The sequence below is a fragment of the Poecilia reticulata genome, chromosome 19 (genome assembly GCF_904066995.2).
Source record: "Poecilia reticulata chromosome 19, P_reticulata-male-v2, whole genome shotgun sequence".
Classification (NCBI taxonomy): Eukaryota; Metazoa; Chordata; class Actinopteri; order Cyprinodontiformes; family Poeciliidae; genus Poecilia; species Poecilia reticulata.
Window position 1 is genome coordinate 8,256,658 of NC_088848.1, and position 17,429 is coordinate 8,274,086.

Genomic DNA, 17,429 nt, shown 5'->3' on the forward strand with positions numbered 1-17,429 from the left:
CACAATCTGCAAGTTTAGATGAACGGCCACCTCTTGGCCAAGTTGCAGTTGTGCAAAGTCTTTCTGTTTTTGGATAATGGATTAAATCTGAGTGTATTTATACTGAGAATGAACTCATTTCTCTGCACAGTGGCGCAGTTTTTAGCACTGCTGCCTTACAGCGTGAAGGTCCTGGGTAAGATTCATAGCCAGTGCTTTTCTGCATTACGTTTTGAGTGAGTTCTCTGCAAGCACTTCCAAAAGTCTGAGCCTTAGGTCAATTGGTCAGTTTGGTTTAGGGGGGAGCAGTTATTGTATTAGTTGCATGCAACATTGGTAGCATGGTTCTTTGTCTCTGTGATGTGATGTGATGGACAGACGGCATGTTCCCTTGACGCTGGAAAGACGAGGGAGATTAGACAATGGATGATATAATTCCGCTTTGCAATTGCATTGTCTGTCATGCAAAATCCCCAAAACAATGCAATAAGTTTTTTATTGCCAGGTGAGGAAATGTTAAAATGTTAAAGGTTTATAAAAACTTTTTTTTTTTTACTTTCATTCTTCAATATCTTTTTCTACACTTGTTCAGGCTCTGGAAATATATTTCCAAACTATATAGGAAGCCCAATATTGAAAAAAAAAACGTACAATATGGATGTTTATCTTTTAAACAAATTTCCAAATGACTTTGTAATATGTTTTTAATGGATTTGGTAAAGCAGTAATAGCTTGTCGAGGTGGTGTGATTTTATTTTTATTTTTTTTCCCCTTTGCTTACCGGAGTTTACGAGGTTAAAGTTCCTCGTACTTGGAAGTATGTGCACCTAATTCTCCGGAGCACTTTATGATCACTGAGGACTCCCAGCCAACCATGATTGATGGGCTAACTTTCAGAAGGTCTGCAGGGCTGTAAGTCACCCGCCGCACACTTAGCCGATAGTAAATATCAGGAGAGTAAATGCAGAGCAGAAAGATAAGAGCCTTGGAGTTCCTCTGGCCTTCCTCTCTTGGAGTGATTTTACATCCTGGACAGCACTGGGATACATATTTTTACAGGTGCATCATATCATTCAGCATCATTAAAAACGTTTCCTTTCAGTAATTCTATCCAAAAAAAATGAAACTCGTATAGATTTATTGTGCAAATATTTTTGCATTATTTAGCATTTTTATGTCTGTAAATTTTGACCATAATGACTTAAAGCTAGTGGTAAGCCAAAATTCAGATTCTTATTTTAGCAAATAAAATCTATAGATTAAAAAAAAAAAAGAATTAAGCAGAAATGTTTTTTTTTTTTGGTCAACAAGATTATTGGAAAGACAGCAGATACTCACTGTGTAAGCTAAGAAAGGTCACTGCTGTAGAAATACAGGATACTGTATCCAAATATATTAATGGAAAGTTAAGTGGAAGAAAAACTGCACCATAACCACAATCTTGAGAAGTTTGCGATGATGTTTTTGGTGGAGTTTCTCAAGGCCTGTGCTGGAATCAGAGCTTCATGAGCAACCACAGACAGACACGAGCTGCAACTGAACCAATTCTGAATAAAACTGTGAGAAGCATCGTGCTTGAAGAGCAGAGGTGAACTGTCACTCGGGGGTTCAAAGATCTGTTGTGTACATATTGAGTGCAGTACGCATCTATTCTTATTTGAGATGTGATTTATTTTTTTAACTAACACACTTTCTGCTCAGGTTTCCATCAGTTTGCTTGGATACGGCCATCCTCCAACAGCCAGCTGCTTCAGCAATGACCTCTTGTGACTTACCCTCCTCAAGGAGGGTATCAATAACAGCCTTCTGAACAGCTGTGAATTTGGCCGCTTTTTTTTTTTTTTTTTACCACAAATGCTTATAACATTCTGTATTTTATGCTCTTCATTATTGGTCTCGTATGTGCTATTTATTATTTCAATATTCTGCAATAATGAAAACAAATCAATGCTTGAAATACATTCTTTTTGTGTGCATCATAAATTTATGCAAAAAGCATGTTCCAGGTTTTGAGTTGAAATCCTGGAAAAAAAGAGAATATTTTGGGGATCGCTCTGACTTCCTGAGATGCAACGATATTTATCTGAACAACAAACAAGTCGTGTGCAAGTTGTTTTATTTGCACACAATGATATGCCTCAGGTGGCATGCCTACCTGCAGTTTACATGTTTTATAGCTGTGTAATTATTTAACCAAAGGCTTTAGTGGGTCTGGTGTTTACTCAGAGACAAATGTGGTCTAATTGGCCCCTCCTTCTCTGATACCGACCCTCGGTGCATCGAGAAGCCTCCTCCTCCTCTTCCTGTATGCCCTTTAATTACAATGGCTATTTTTGATGGATTAAGTCCAGTGAATGCATTCAAAGCCAAGGGTTGGCGGGTCGGAACCGCGGCTTCACCTGGACCGACTCTGGTGGCGCGTTCTGCGACGCCCGCGTTGCGTCTCCCTGCAGCTCTAAGCCGACTGATTGAGGCTTCTTTTACTCGTCGCTCTGGACCCGGGCCAGGACACAGGCTGTCTAGCACATTAGGCACCACCCCCCACCCCCCCCTCTGCAAGTTTGAAATGTGAGCTGCCTGCATTTTTTTTTCTCCCTCCACTCCCCTCTCCTCCCTCCCCTCACGCTCTCTCCCTTCTGGCGAAGTGGCTGTGGCTGCCTCTGTGTGATGTGTGTATTGGGAGAGCAAGCAATGGATCACTAGACAGAAAAAGAAGATACATCAATAACAGCTGCATACATCCGAGGTGAGGAGATAAGCATTTGGTTCTCTCCCTCTCTCTGCCTGTCCTTCCCCCCCATCCCTCTCCCCCATATATCTCTGTGTCTTTAACCCCTTTCCTGCTGCCGAAGCCGGCTCCTTGATTTATATGGTGAATGATTTGCAGTGCCGCCTGCTTTCTTCTCTGAACACAAACCTTTTCTCCTCCTTTGCTCTATGAAGTTTCCTTCTCTTTCAGCAGCTTATCCATTTTTTTCCCCTTTTTTTATTTATTTTCCTCCTTGTTGTCTCTGGGGGTATTTGTTGCTTGAGTGCAGGAAGAAAAAAAAAAAAAAAAGCCGGTGGCAAGTGGAGCAGGAACCCCATTAGCGGCGACTCCATCTGTGATTGGTTTTGCCTGCAAAACGGAGAGCGCGGCCATGAATAATTGATGCGTATTGTGCAGTCAGCCACTGGACACGCGGTGGAGACGGAGAGAGGAAGCCGCTGCCCTGAGACACTGAGAGGGGTGGGTGGTGGGGGTGAGGGGGCGAGGGAGGTGAGGGGTGGGAGAGGAGGAATGTTTTAATGGAAGAGAGAAAAGGTGGGAGGGATAAAAAAGACACTGAAAGAGAGCTTTAAAATAGCTGCTGGTTTCAGTAGTGCGGAGATTAAGGCTGCCCCGCATCGCTTTTGTTTTGCCGTTGCAGATTTGCGCTCAGAAGTGTTTTCCAGGCACATGAGCTCCCTTTTGCTCTGTATTAATGATGAGGCGTCGCTGGAGTCGGCTGGCATTTTTGAAACATGGAAGGAGTGCCGAGGAGGATTGACTGCCACAGCCTGAGTGAGACGAGGCTGCAAAGCTGTGAGCTGTCAAAAAGGAGGAGACAACAGATAACGAGTGTTGAGGGGGGGCGGGGGATTTACTACAGGACGATCATTGACATGAGGGAAGGTGGATGTGCTTCTGCAGCAGAGGAGCGCTTCACTTTGTACCACCCCTGGAGGGACAGAGGGAGGGTTGATTTCTGCGTTGTTGGGCGCAGGCGGGCAAATGGGGGTTGACAGCATGACGAGTGGCTTGCAGCGCCCCGCATGACGGAGGCTCAACAGCTGACTGCTGCATTTGACCCACTTACAGCTGACACAGAAGGGGTCAGAATGGCCTTGATTATCTCCAAGGGTTGCTCTGACCTACTTGAGACGGCGTTTTCCATGAGCCTCTTGGCAGTTTTGTCAAGCAGTGACAGGAGCCAAGGGCGCGCGCACGTTTCTCCACGTGAAGGAATCCAATGGTTCAGCAGCAGTTTTCCGCACGATCTGCGTTGTTCCATTTGCTCGTAATCAAAGGCAACTCTGAACATGTGGGTGTTTGGCTTTGATTTAAATGGACTCGGTGTTTCAGCTGTTTTGCAGTGTTCTGGAAGTTTGTTCCAAATATAATGCAGCTTTTTGAAATGGAAAACTAATAAACCGAGACACACCCAGTCAACCATTTACCTGCCAGTAACAATTTCCAGTTTTCTTTGCAGTATGAACTGCAGATTTAGATTTTGAATGTGTCCAGTTTTCTTACACGTACAAATTCAGGTGTATAAAACAAATTTGTGGAGTAGGCACAACCATACACAGAGGTTATGATCCCAGCCGCAGGTCATTTACTGCATGTCCTCTCCTCCTTCTGCCTTCCTTCCCATCAAGCAATTAAAATAGGTCACTAGTGACAGAAAATCCTGAAAGAATTCATCAATTACATGGCAACTCAATAATTCATTAAATTGGTCAACAATTAAATTGAATTCAGCAGAAAATCGCGGGACGCATGAAAGGATGCGGTGCCTTGCAAAAGCCGTTTCCACGGCTTCTGCAGCCTCCAGCGGGTTTGTATTCAGAAGAAAATCATTCCCACAGTGGAATATACAATCACGGCAGTCTTCCACAGGCTTCTTGAACATGTACTGTTTTGATTGTAGGCCAAAGATGTTCATTTTGGTCTCGTCTAACCAGATCTCTGTCTCCTTCACAGTTTGTGAACGGGTCTTCTTAATGCTTTCTGCCACTCTTCCATAATGGCTAGATATGGGGAGTACTTCCCTTCAACAGATTCTCCAAGCTGAACTTCTAGACCAGTGGTTCTTAACCTGGGTTCGATCGAACCCCAGGGTTTCGATGAGTCTGTCTCAGGGGTTCCACGGAGCCTCTGCTGCGGAGGTAAAGACACACTTGTGTAAAGTCGTGATGACGCCCCGCTTTGCCATCACTTGCTGCAGAGGATCACGTTACATTGCTTAGCCAATCAGAGCTGCGGAGGAGCCCTGATTGAAGGAGCTCCTCTCTCAGCATGGATTTGAACTTGTGTCTTTATTTACTTCAGCAAAATTCGCCGTTTTTACCAAATTATGTAACTTTCGGTGTACTTCTAAATCTGCTCCTTAGCCGCATCTTTTTGGGGTTGCTACTGCCTCTAGTGGCATGAGGGTGGCAACACAACTAATATAATTACATTACTAAATCAGAATACCGCAACGTCTTTATTATTTATTATTAGTTTTTCTTTCTCTTAAGAATGTAGAGCTAATTAAATGATCTAAACAAGACCTTAAAGTGGTTCCAGTTTCTCTCAATGGCCAACCTGTTGAAACTGTGGCAAATTTTAAATACCTTGGGTCATTCCTGGACAGTCAGCTCAACTGTGCTGAAAACACTGACTATATTTTGAGCAACTGTTCTCAGAGACTCTAAGAAGAATTAATGATCTTGCAGTGACCCAACTAGACTCTAGTTGGGTCACCCCTATGTCTTGGATTTGGGGGAAAAAAACATATTTTATTTATCACTACAGAAGGGTTCGGTGAATGCACATATGAAAGTGGTGGGTTTGGTACCTCAAAAAAGGTTAAGAACCACTGTTCTAGAGTTACCATGGGTCTCTTGGCTTCTGCTCTGATTAATGCAGTCCTTGCCCGGCCTTTCAGTCTAGGTGGGTGGCCACAATTTTTAGGTCTGAAGTTGCGTCATACTCTTTCCAATTGTAACTGATTAATTGGAACAAAGTTCTCTGAAATGTTCAAAGTTTTGTAGTGTTGTTTTCTGACTGAACTCTGTTTCAATCATCTCTATAACTTTACCCTGTCTGCCATATTTCTTGGCTTCATGAGGCTGTTTTTTGTTGTTTTTTTTCACTAAAGTTCACTAACAAACCCGTCAGACTTTCATAGAAGAGCTAGATTCACACTAACTTTTGTATCGGTGTCTTATGAAGGCGATTTTTGCGCTGGATTTTATTATGGGATTTCAGAACAAAGGGATTTCAATTAAACTGCACACCACTCTTTTTAGGTATTCATTTCATGAGAAAATCATCTATACTTTCACTTCACTATAAATAAGCTGTCTTGTTGAGCTTTTAAATTAAATCTTAAACCAATTGCGTTTTTGAGTGTAAAGTAATAACGTGCAAATATTCAAGGGTCATGCATACGTTTATAAGGTAGTGGAGTCACCAACCCTACGTTATCCTTAGTCAGTATTAATTGTGTATTGAAAATGAATTAACTCTGGTGGACAATCATTCGATCTGTTTGGAAAAAAAAGTTTGTAATAAGAGCTTTTGGAGAAGATTTCTCCAACTTGTTGGCCGTTGTTGCTCTGTCAGCTTCACCTCTTCCACTCTGCCTTGGACATTTAGTATTTTTCCAAAGGTCAAACAGCTTTGACCTTTTTATTTTCATTTTCTCAGCGGGGGAATAGCAGAATGCGGAAATACACCAATTGCTGTTGTGATATGTACATTTGTCCAAGAAACCTTTTTGTTACTGAAATTTAAGAACATTAGCAACAAACAGCCACGGCCTGTGACTTGCTCACAGCTTCTATGTGATAGTTCAGTTAAATTAAAAAAAATAGAGAGATTTTGATTCCACTTATGTTGCTCACAGATCACATATTAAACTTTGACTGAATATGATGACTTGACTTTTAATACAGAAGGGTCCGAAATAAAGGCGAAAAGATCTGTAGTAATAACCTGTGAATAAACAAGATGTGTCATATTTTTTTCATTTAAGCAGGATGTTTCAACAGTGTTATTTACCACATGACATGTTTTGACGTTTGAAGCTGTCAATAAATTAGAGGTAAGCATATTCCCCAGCTTAACAAAGCTCACTCTCTGTATGCAGGGGTAGGATTTAATGGTCACACTAAAAAAACAAGATGTTTTTTTTTTTTATCACCACACTGGGACAGCAAAAAAAAAAAGCTTTAAAACTTCAACAAATGATCATACTGTCAATCAGTACGGTAGTTATAGCAAAGGGAGAAAGTGATGTCTAGTAGAGCCAAATATGTAAAAGCATTCAAAACAGCAACACCTTGATTTACTTGATGTGATGAAAACACTTTGCTGATTTTATTTTACATGGTAATGCTAACCTTTCGTCCCCACCTCTCAGTTCAGAAATTGTTTTTCTTCTATGTCACTAGACAAGATCTATTATATTATTTTATGATAAAACCTATGGGTAATCATGTATTTGTGTAATCGTCTCAAGTTACTTGCTTCCTGAACGAAAGTTGCTGGAATTCTGGCCCATTCCTCCTGATAGAACTAATGTAGCTGCAAGATTTGAAAACATTTAGTATCCCAATAATCTTATCCTGGATCAAGTTTGAATGTTCCACTTGGCGCTAGTGTTTATCTTGAGGGAGCTTTTTTCATTCAGATCCTGAGCTGCTGCACATATGGACGTCTCTAATGAGCCTAGAGGGGTGCCAGGACCGGACCCGCTTCCCCCAAGTGTCCTTTTTTCCCCCTCCCCGTTTCCAAACAGTCTCTGACCTGAAGCGTGCTGTGAAAAGGTCGCAGGTGAATCAGCCACCAGCATATGCAGCCGTGACACTACAGGCCCTGTCCAGCACCCCTAGGTGGGCACTACTCCGGGCACATCTGCTCTCTGCCTAATTAGTATCATGGTGGACAGGGGCTTAAGGCTGGGGCTTTGTTAATGGCAGCCTGTTGCTTTGGGAAACAATCTGGCTCTTGTCAGCTGCGTCTTTGCTGGTTTGATAATCTGGTCGGAGATGTGCATGGTTAAAAACAGTCTGCGTCAGTACAGGTGGCTGTTTGGGCAGGTGAAAGGTTCATCGGTCGCACAGTTCATAATCGATGTGATCTTGTTTGATTTTTGATAACTATTTAGGTTCACATTTTTTGGATATTGGTTTCATTGGTTACAATATATTTCTTAATAAAAACCCCACTGGAATGTCAATTACCCACTCATTTAATCAATCATTTAGCGTTTCTTAATGTGAATGCACTGTAATACCATGACATTTAAAAGACCTATTAATATTGGAAAAATATAAAAACTGGAAAAAAAAAAGTACCACAAATGGTACTTGGATTGGCTTCGGAGGCAAATTTTGGTATCAACAATTTACGTAATAACGTAATGTCCAACTGAAAAGCAGAAATAGCAATAAAAGTGAAGACAGGGAACACTACTGCAACTTCTACTGCGAGATGAAGCAGACTACCAGAGAACCGAGATGTAGGTTTGTATCCAGTCATCTTAACGAATAAAGACATATTTGAAAGTCGGTCTGTATACGTACATACAATAAATTCTCAGAAGGATGTAAACAGTCTTACAAATTTCAAAAGAGTCTGAACCATATGGGCTCTTTTGTTAAACAAACATAATTGTTGCATACATTATGAGAAAATATGTTAGGAACCTGGTTTTCTTAGGCAGCTGTTGGCTTGTGTTTAACCATAACTAAGACATGACAGTTGCAGCAATGAGATCTGCATAATTTTGTCAAATACATCACAAAATGCTCCAACTGGCATTCATTTAGTACTAAATAGATTTCTTTAAAGGCTTACAGTAATAATCCTTATCTGAAAGCAGAGAGCCAAGATTCTCTTTGAAGATAAACATCTTATCTTCTCTCTATTGATTTTTTTTATTCGGGATTTCAGCCTTTTCACATTCACAGATCTGTATTTGCATCTCAAGCAGATTGACTGTGCTTCTTTTACAATCTGAATGTTGGTACATTTGAATGAGTGGGAAGTTAAAGAACTCCGGATTTCAATAAAATCAAATCTGTGTTTTCCTTTATTTGCCTCTACTCTCTTTCCTTCCACTTGGCCCCATATGCTCATGGCTTCAGTAAAACCTTTCTGGTTTGCCTCCAGCAAATCCCCCTCCCCCCTCCCAAGCTTCTCCTCCTTGGATGGACATGGCACGACATTGTGGCCATGTGGCCAGCAGGAGGCTGTATTTAAGTCGGGGCAGCCCTGAAATGGGCCATAAAACCTAGCCAGCAAGTCTGGCTCCCCGCAAGGCAGCGGATCCTAAGCACTCATTGACAGGACTCCAGTATGGCGGCTTCCAAGAGAGCCGCAGAGAAAATAATGCAAGAAAGAAGACATAGATGAGGTGCAGACAGGGGCAGTTGTCTGGTCTCAATAAACGGGCTGTTTTATAACTGTTTATTTCAATCCACAATGCTGCTTTTTTACACTGATTGGTAAAACGTTTTTATTTATTTATTGAGACCACACATCAACCATAAAATTCATCCATCCAGCCATCAAGACAACCTCTGTTGAAATACATTCTTAATAAAAGTTTGTATTTAAATTTAATAGATTTTTTTTTTAAATGTGCATAAAATTTTTTATTTTATTTTTAAAGCAGCAAACATGAATCAGGAAAAGTATGCAATTTTGCAATTAAAAATCTATTGGAACCCTGGTGCTAGTTTAGTATTGTTCTGCCATTATTTAACAAGCCCTGTAATTCTTTTCTGCAAAAGGCAAGGGAAGCCAAGATCCAATTGGCTCACTTTTCTTTTTTTTTCCCCATTTTCTGTAATGATTGATTGCCTGTCTTGGGCTGAAAGTTTAATGCTCGCTATACCAAAGTGATCAAGAATGATTACCTGAATTATGAGAAAATGGGTCAGACTATCTTCTATTGTAGTTTCTCAAAGCATTTGGCATCCCAAGGTGAGTGAAGCTGCACAGTTACATGAAATTAAGCTACATTTTTATTGGATCATTGCATTAGCACTTGTGTAAATTTGGTGACGACAAAGGGATGCTTGACAGCTAGCCGGTGGTATCCACGTCAGCCACTTGTGATTATGATCCAGGGCAGCTTGGTGATGACTAGACCTGCACTAGCAACTAATCATTAAAGTAATTTTTTATTTATTATTCAGAAGTTCTCATAAGTACTCCATGTACTCCTGTAAGAAAAAAAAAAAAAAACTTTGACTAAAACCAAACTTGGTTGTTTTGCACAGTTTCTGTTACCAGGGATTCCAGGGGCTCCCCACACTCACTCTTAGTTTAATTGACTTTGGCCTGCAGGAGCCTCGCGTCCATTCATCCCCTTTTTGGGCAGAGAAGAAGAAGGGAGGAGGAATAGAATGTGAATAGAGGCGGCATCAAAAACTGGAGAGTGCAGCCCACTAGAGCTGCCCTTGTTAGTTTGCTCATGCTCTTTGTTCTCCTTTCAGCCCTTCTGGCTGGATGTCTTCAAACAAGCTGTTTTGGGGTCATGATTTTTGACGAGCAGCGTACATCGAATATGGTGGTCTTCTTTATTAGAGTTGGGGTGGAGACATGTGTATTTGTAATGCTGATAATGTGATGATTGGGTGTGCACTGTGTGTTTTTAACGCGGACGTTTGGTGGCCAAGTCGCCATGTGGGACGATGCCAGGTGGATTGTCCAGGGTTGACAAGGGAGCAGGTGTCTATTAGATACAGAGCAACAAGGAGGGGGGTGGTGGCGGGTGGGGTTGGATGAGGATCATAAGAGCTTCTGGCATCTGCCTTACCTGCTGCCTCCCCTGCAGTGCAGAGCCAGTAAGTGGAGAGAAAGAGAGGAGTTAGAAAAGGAAAAGAGACAAAGAGAGGAGCGGAGAGCAGTCTTTTAAAGGAGGCAGCAAGTGTGTGTTAGACCTTTTGTAGAGGAAGCCATTCATGCCATGTTTTTAGAGCTCTCCCGTCAACTCGCTGTTGTATTCCTTATTCATTGTGGTTACGCCGATTGTAGTTTAGTGTAGTCTTGTGAAAACGTTCTTAGTTTAGAATGTGTGCGTTCCGTTTAGTTGCAGGAGAGAAAGCTTCTCAAGAGTTCAGTTTTGAGTTACTTTAAGTGCAAAGTGGTCAAAGTTTCCAGTAATCCTTTTTTTAGATGAGCATTACTAAAATAAGAACCCTACTGCAACCGTTGCCTTATCGTCAACTTAGATTCAAGATCTGCGCAATGCAAATTTAATCATCTAAAAAAAATGTATACTTAAGCTTCCATGTAAAAAACAGATTCAAGACTGCAAGGAGTCGGAAGCAGATGCTGTGTGAAGTGTCGTTGTTTGTACTACTGTTATCTCTTTGGAATTTCAAGGAAACTCAACTTTCATTAACTATCAAGTGAGAAATCACTCTAACCTTCTTTTATTTTTGCATTATTGTCCATTTGATTAATTTGCTAAAGCTCACCTGGAATTGAGGATTTCTCCCAAGATTTTCATGTCTCATCAAAATTTTAATTTAGGTCTAAGCCAAATGAAGTAACTCTATTCCTAAACCGTGAGTTTCTTCCGTGTTTTATTTTCCTGGCTCAAACATCTTAATCACATAAATGGTTCATTAAAAGGCCTCTTCTTTCCAAGCAACATAAAAATAAAAACCACACTGAAACCTTTAGTCCTTCTCAATTAATTGATTTTGAACAAAGTTTAGGAAGTACTTTGGAAGAACTTTTTAGCATGAAGTCACTGGTTTAACTTCAAAGTAATCCCATGACGATGTACATCTAATAAATACAAGTCCAGATTTCTCTTTTTGGATCCAGAAGTGTTCTGGTTGCCCCAGTCCTCCCAACACTGATGGGCAGTCACAAGTGAGTAAGCTTTGGATGCATGCAAACAGTCATGCGGCAAGCCAAAGCAAAATACTTGACAATGGTAATGTGTGTGGGGGGTGGTGGGTGTACATTATCATTGGACAGAGCATTGAACAACTGTCAGAGATGCAGTCAATGTCATTTGTCATGTCTCCCCGGGGCTTCATGACAGGGCTGGAAGCTGGAGGCCAAGAGGCTGAACCACCCATCTAGTCCCAGCAGATGTGTTTGCCGCCATTCGCCATGGTTGACCATCAGGCAGCGGCAGCTGAGCACCAGAATATCAATACGGTTCAGACTCTGCCGTTCCCCCTGGGACTATCTACCAAGGAAACAGGGCTGTCCCTTTTCTCTTTAGTGAAAGAGGGATAGAAAGTCTTTGCCACCAAGGAAACCAACAAAAACATGACGAAACACTAGTTTGAATCTGTTCAGACTGACATTTGGAAACCCAACACCTGAGGCGATTTTTTTATTATTTTTTTTATTTTTTCCCCCAGTTTTGGCTGCAGGAGGGAGACAGACACGTCCATTGAAGGGCCATCTGTGGGGTGGCATGGAAAAGAGAAACAGTAATTCTTTTGTGTCCATCATCCAGAGAGTTGTTTTCGTAAGAGAGATGAGGAGGGTTTGGAGTGTAAGGAATAAATGATTGTGTGTTTCTCCTCTTGTTATATGATACCTCAAGTTAATCCCCCAAGTGAATGACAGAGGTGTACATTCAAACAAACTGGTGCTTAGTTGAGGTGGTAACTGAGCTGGGATAAGACTTTTATCCAACAGTAGAGCAGAATAATTCTTCTTTAAGTGGTAAAGTGTTGAAATCGTTTGTAGACATTTCTTTCTTCTGCTTATCCTTGCCTGGAGTTCTCAGTGTTGGTTGTGAAAGTGGCCAGAAAGCCTCATGTCAGTGGCTCTGGATCAGCTCACTCTTAAGAAACAAGATTCTGAGAAATGTTCCTTGTTATTCCAGATATTAGGAGATTATTTGGTGAAAACATTATATTAGGTCCTATTTCTGTTGGTTGTGATTCTGGTCCCCCACATTTGAGTTGCCACATTATGATCCCAGGTCAAACCAGAATAACTGAACAGTTTTTGTTTCTCAAATTGACTGAGTGGAATGTAAAATTTTCTTTGGTTGTCGATCATTGGTTGTTAAAGTTTGATTGAAAGATTTAACGTGATCGCTACAAAATGACGCCTACTGCAGGATGTTTTTTTTTTCACTGAGCATGACTTTACCATTTATCTATAGGACATAAATGACTAAATCAAAACTTATATTCCATGACGTAGGAACATTGATAATGTGTATATATGAAATTATGGTTTAAATTGGCGATGGGGTCAATTGACCCTGAGCCGATGAATTCAGAAGATGTGTTTATCAACATGAAGAAGTGCAAGTTACCCCTTGTTGGAAGTGAATAATGGGACCTAATTGAGCTGTAACATGCTGGCTGGTTGCCAGGCTGTTGAACTGAAAAACTCTCCCCATCAGAAGGAGCTCTACTGAGAGGGAGATTGCTGTTAAAAACCCTGCAGGACATTCTCACACAGACATGTATTAATCTATAAGCCACACTTGGATCAGGTTGCATTTAATTGATGGGAAGTTGCAAGTTGCATTTACCTGCGCGTGTGATGTGTTTGGTTTAACTGCACCTGAGCGGCCTTTTCTGTCAGCTAGAGCGCAGACGTGTTAAAGTCGGATCAATTCTCCAGAGAAGCTGCACAGCCTGTCTCCTGGCACCTGCTTCACGAAGAACAGGCAAGAGGAAAAGAGGGAAGGAGGAGGAGGAGGAGGAGGAAAAACCCAGCTGCCTCTGTGCCTGAGCCCCGTGCTGCTTTTAAAGGAGCGGGAGGGAGAGGAGGGAGACTGCTGGCACCATCTGTACACGTCTTTTGTATTCCAGCCCTCGTCTTTACACAGAGCGAGGCTGGTGTGCTCAGTGTTCAAATGAAAGGATAGGAGGTGCCTTTTGGGGGCGGGGGTGGTTGCAGCGCACTTGTGTGTCGATGCAGAAACTCGGCGTCAGAGGACATCTTGTGCCCTATTTATTTGTGCGCTGTACAGTGTCAGTGAAGCTTGTACTGTGTTTGCAAGCAGCCATGTGTGGCCACATACCTGGGTTGCCAGGTTTGTGAAGGCAGTCAGCAGCTTTTGTTTGCTCAGCCCTCCTATCAACCCCATTAGCCTGGTGTCTCCTCTGTCAGTGACTCGCCGAAGTCTTTTTTTTTATTGTGAAAGGTAGACCATGTGTGTATAGATGCAAGGACAGCCTGAACTCTCTGCTGTCACACTGATGTGACTTTTTATTATTATTATTATTATTATTATTATTATTATTGCATGAACTGCAGCTAAAATCACTCACCCATCCACCCCTCCAGGTCCTGAAGCGGTGTGAAGCATAAGGAGGGGTTGCTACCTTAGATTGAATCCACTCCCTTTTTTCGTTTCTGCTGCTTCAGACAGCAGCTACATAAAATCAGAGGGAGTGAGGAGGAAAAGTGAGTGCTTTGTACATAAACATTCACTGCAGAAGAAAAGCATATGATGATCCAACAGACTGTGTTGGCTGTCAAACCGTGTGGTAGGTGAGTGTGGGTAGAAGAAACAGAGTCAGGGTGACCTCTAGTGGCCATGAGGAATAATTACAGCCATGAGTTCCCTCTATAAATTAGGTCTTCTTTTTTTTTTTTACTGTTGGAGAGATTTAGCTTAAAAAGCATTAAGGATGTAAATACAGATTTGTAGAATATATTTTTGTTACTAATTGTTAAAAGACATTCGGTGGACAGATTTTTATATTATACGTACGATTTATAACATGAAATATCCACACCCCTTCAGCTTTTTCACGTCTAATATTACAACCACAAATGTCTGTGAATTGTATTTGGCTTTTAAGTGACAGAATAGCAGAAAGTTGGGAAAATGATACAAAGTTGTTGTTTTTCCTACAAATAAAAGTCTCATAAGTTTGATGTTGTCATGTCGGTTTTAAGGTTGCGAACCCACATGCAAGAACACAGTCAGACAGAGCGAGTCAGAAACAATAATGTTTATTGAAGGATCAGGGAGCTGGTGGCGAAGCCGAATCGGCGGACCGGTTCTTCTACTGCCAACGGGAAAAAGCAGGGTTAGCGAGAACTCAGCGGAGTTTCTCCAGGAAATGACTGAGGTGAGCTTACTTGGCGTGGAGGTATTAGGGGCGAAGCGGAGCGCGAGCCGAGTGTCCGTTGACGAGCGATGCTTAGCTCTGATGTCGGGCACGGCCTGGAGCCTGATCCGTCCAGGCGGTCCTCCGGGAAGTTCGGGCGTGGGCCTCCTGGCCCGTAGCGTCCCGAAGGGGAAATCCCGGGGAGGGATCGACGAGGGGAGATCACGCACACACACACAGGGAGTGGCGTCTGACCGGGAACACCGGCAGCGTCGGGAAATCACACAGGAGGGAGGTGATCCACAGCGGGGAGACAGACTTACACGAATGCGGGGGCAGCTGGTTTCCGGGAAACAACTAGAAGACGGCGGGAGAATCTGGCGAGGGAGACAACAAGGGTTAGACGAGAGTAATCACAGAAGGCCTCTTTCTGGAACGCTGGTTACCGTGGTAGGCAAACACTCAGGCGGTGAGACGGAGTGTAGCTGCTGCTTATATCGCAGGTCCACGCCCTCTAAACCAGCTGCAGGTGTGTGTCCGGGTTGAACCAGGACACTTCTCAGGGGTGGAGCATGGGTGACATCTGCTGGATGTCTTGAGAAGTGGTGGTTCCAGGGACAGGTGGAAATAAAACTAAGGAAAACAAACTAAGAAACTAGGAAAAGGGGAGGACAAACAGACCCTGACAGTACCCCCCCCTCAACGGACGCCACCTGGCGGCCGAACAGAGGACGGGGTCTGGGAGTCCCTAAAGTCTCTAATAAGGGAGGGGTCTAAAATGAATGATCCCGGAACCCAGGAACGTTCCTCAGGACCATAACCCTCCCAGTCGACAAGGAACTGGTGACCCCGACCTCGTCGCCGAGTGGCGACAATCCGGCGGACGGAGAAGGCCGGATGGCCATCGATGACCCGGGCGGGTGGAGGGGGTTCGGCCGGAGGGCAAAGTTCACTGGAGAGCACTGGCTTAATTTGGGAAACGTGGAAGGTTGGGTGGACACGCAGAGACGGGGGAAGGCGGAGGCGTACAGCTGAGGGGCTAATGACTGCCAGCACTTCAAAGGGGCCAATGAACCTTGGAGACAACTTTCTAGACATAGACTTGAGGGGAATGTTGTGTGTGGACAACCATACCTTTTGTCCCACTATATAAGCAGGTGCAGGGGTTCTACGACGGTCAGCCAGGCGTTTATTGGTAGCGGAGGTGTTGTTGAGGGCAGTGATAGTGTCCTTCCAAATCTTATGGCTTCGTCGGATGTGGTGTTGTACCGACGTGATCGAGAGGTTCTCCTCGTCAGAGGGGAGGAGTGGTGGTTGGTAACCCAGGACCACTTCAAACGGAGAGAGACCTGTGGCTGCAGAAATGTGGCTGTTATGTGCATACTCGACCCATGGGAGGTATTGGGCCCAATCGTTGGGGTTCGTGGAGGTCAGGCATCGCAGAGTCGTCTCTAGCTCTTGGTTCATACGTTCTGTCTGGCCATTGGTTTGTGGATGGTAGCCAGAAGTGAGGGATACCTTAGCCCCCAGAGCCGAGCAGAACTGACGCCAGACCTGTGATATGAACTGGGGGCCGCGATCCGAGAGGATTTCCTGCGGGATGCCATGTAGTTTAAAGACATGTTTAATTAATAACAGGGCAGTCTGGGCAGCCGTGGGCAGCTTACGTAGGGGAACAAGGTGACATGCCTTGGAGAAACGGTCGACGATGGTGAGGATGGTGGTCATACCTTTACTGGTTGGGAGTCCGGTAACGAAATCTATGGCCACGTGGGACCAAGGGCGCTTAGGTATGGGTAGTGGTTGTAGGAGTCCTGCGGGGGGTTGATTGGATGACTTGTTCCGGGCACAGATTGGGCAGGCTGAAACAAACTCCTTGACATCCTTGTGTACGGAGGCCCACCAAAACCGTCTGTTTATTAGCCCAATCGTGCGGCTAACGCCGGGGTGACCTGAGAACTTAGAATTGTGTATCCACTGGAGAAAACGGGATCGGACAGAGGACGGAACATACACCTTACCCGGTGGGCAGGACTCTGGGGCTGGTTCTGTTTGCTGAGCTTGATGGACGATGTCTTCGATCTCCCAGGTGACCATTCCCACGGTGCAACTGGGAGGCAGGATGGGAGCTGGGACCACCTCAGCGTCATCTGGGGAATAGACTCGAGATAGAGCATCGGGTTTAACATTCCTTGAACCTGGGCGAAATGTGATAGATAGGTTAAATCGAGAAAAGAACAGAGACCAACGAGACTGGCGGGGATTGGATTTCTTGGCTGCTTGCAAGTATGTCAGGTTCTTGTGATCGGTCCAGACCAGTACGGGGTGTTCGGCGCCCTCCAGCCAGTGGCGCCACTCCTCCAAGGCGAGTTTAATCGCGAGAAGCTCTCTGTCGCCCACGTCATAATTCCTCTCAGCTGGTGAGAGTCTACGGGAAAAGAAGGCGCATGGATGGAGCTTATGGTCGTGGGTAGACATCTGGGAAAGAACCGCGCCGACCCCGGTGTCGGAGGCGTCAACTTCCAGAATGAATTGCTTCTTGGGGTCAGGCTGGACCAGAATGGGAGCGTGTGCAAACCGGGACTTGAGCTCCTCGAAGGCGGCCTCCGCTTGAGGGGTCCAGACGTATTCTCTCTTGCTGGAAGTGA

At 43.8% G+C, this 17,429-nt stretch overlaps 1 protein-coding gene across 4 annotated transcripts in view; it reads left to right on the plus strand.

The window, feature by feature from the left end:
- LOC103481466 (zinc finger MIZ domain-containing protein 1) overlaps positions 1–17,429 on the plus strand; it is a 122,602-nt gene that overhangs the window by 91,041 nt on the left and 14,132 nt on the right. The window contains exon 1 of one of the 4 annotated variants that reach the window (XM_017310895.2): positions 2,580–2,725. The exons of the other annotated variants lie outside the window; for them this stretch is intronic. The gene's annotated coding sequence lies outside the window, so the exon portion shown is untranslated. Of the gene's footprint in view, positions 1–2,579; positions 2,726–17,429 lie in introns of those variants that run through there. 4 annotated transcript variants of the gene reach the window in all.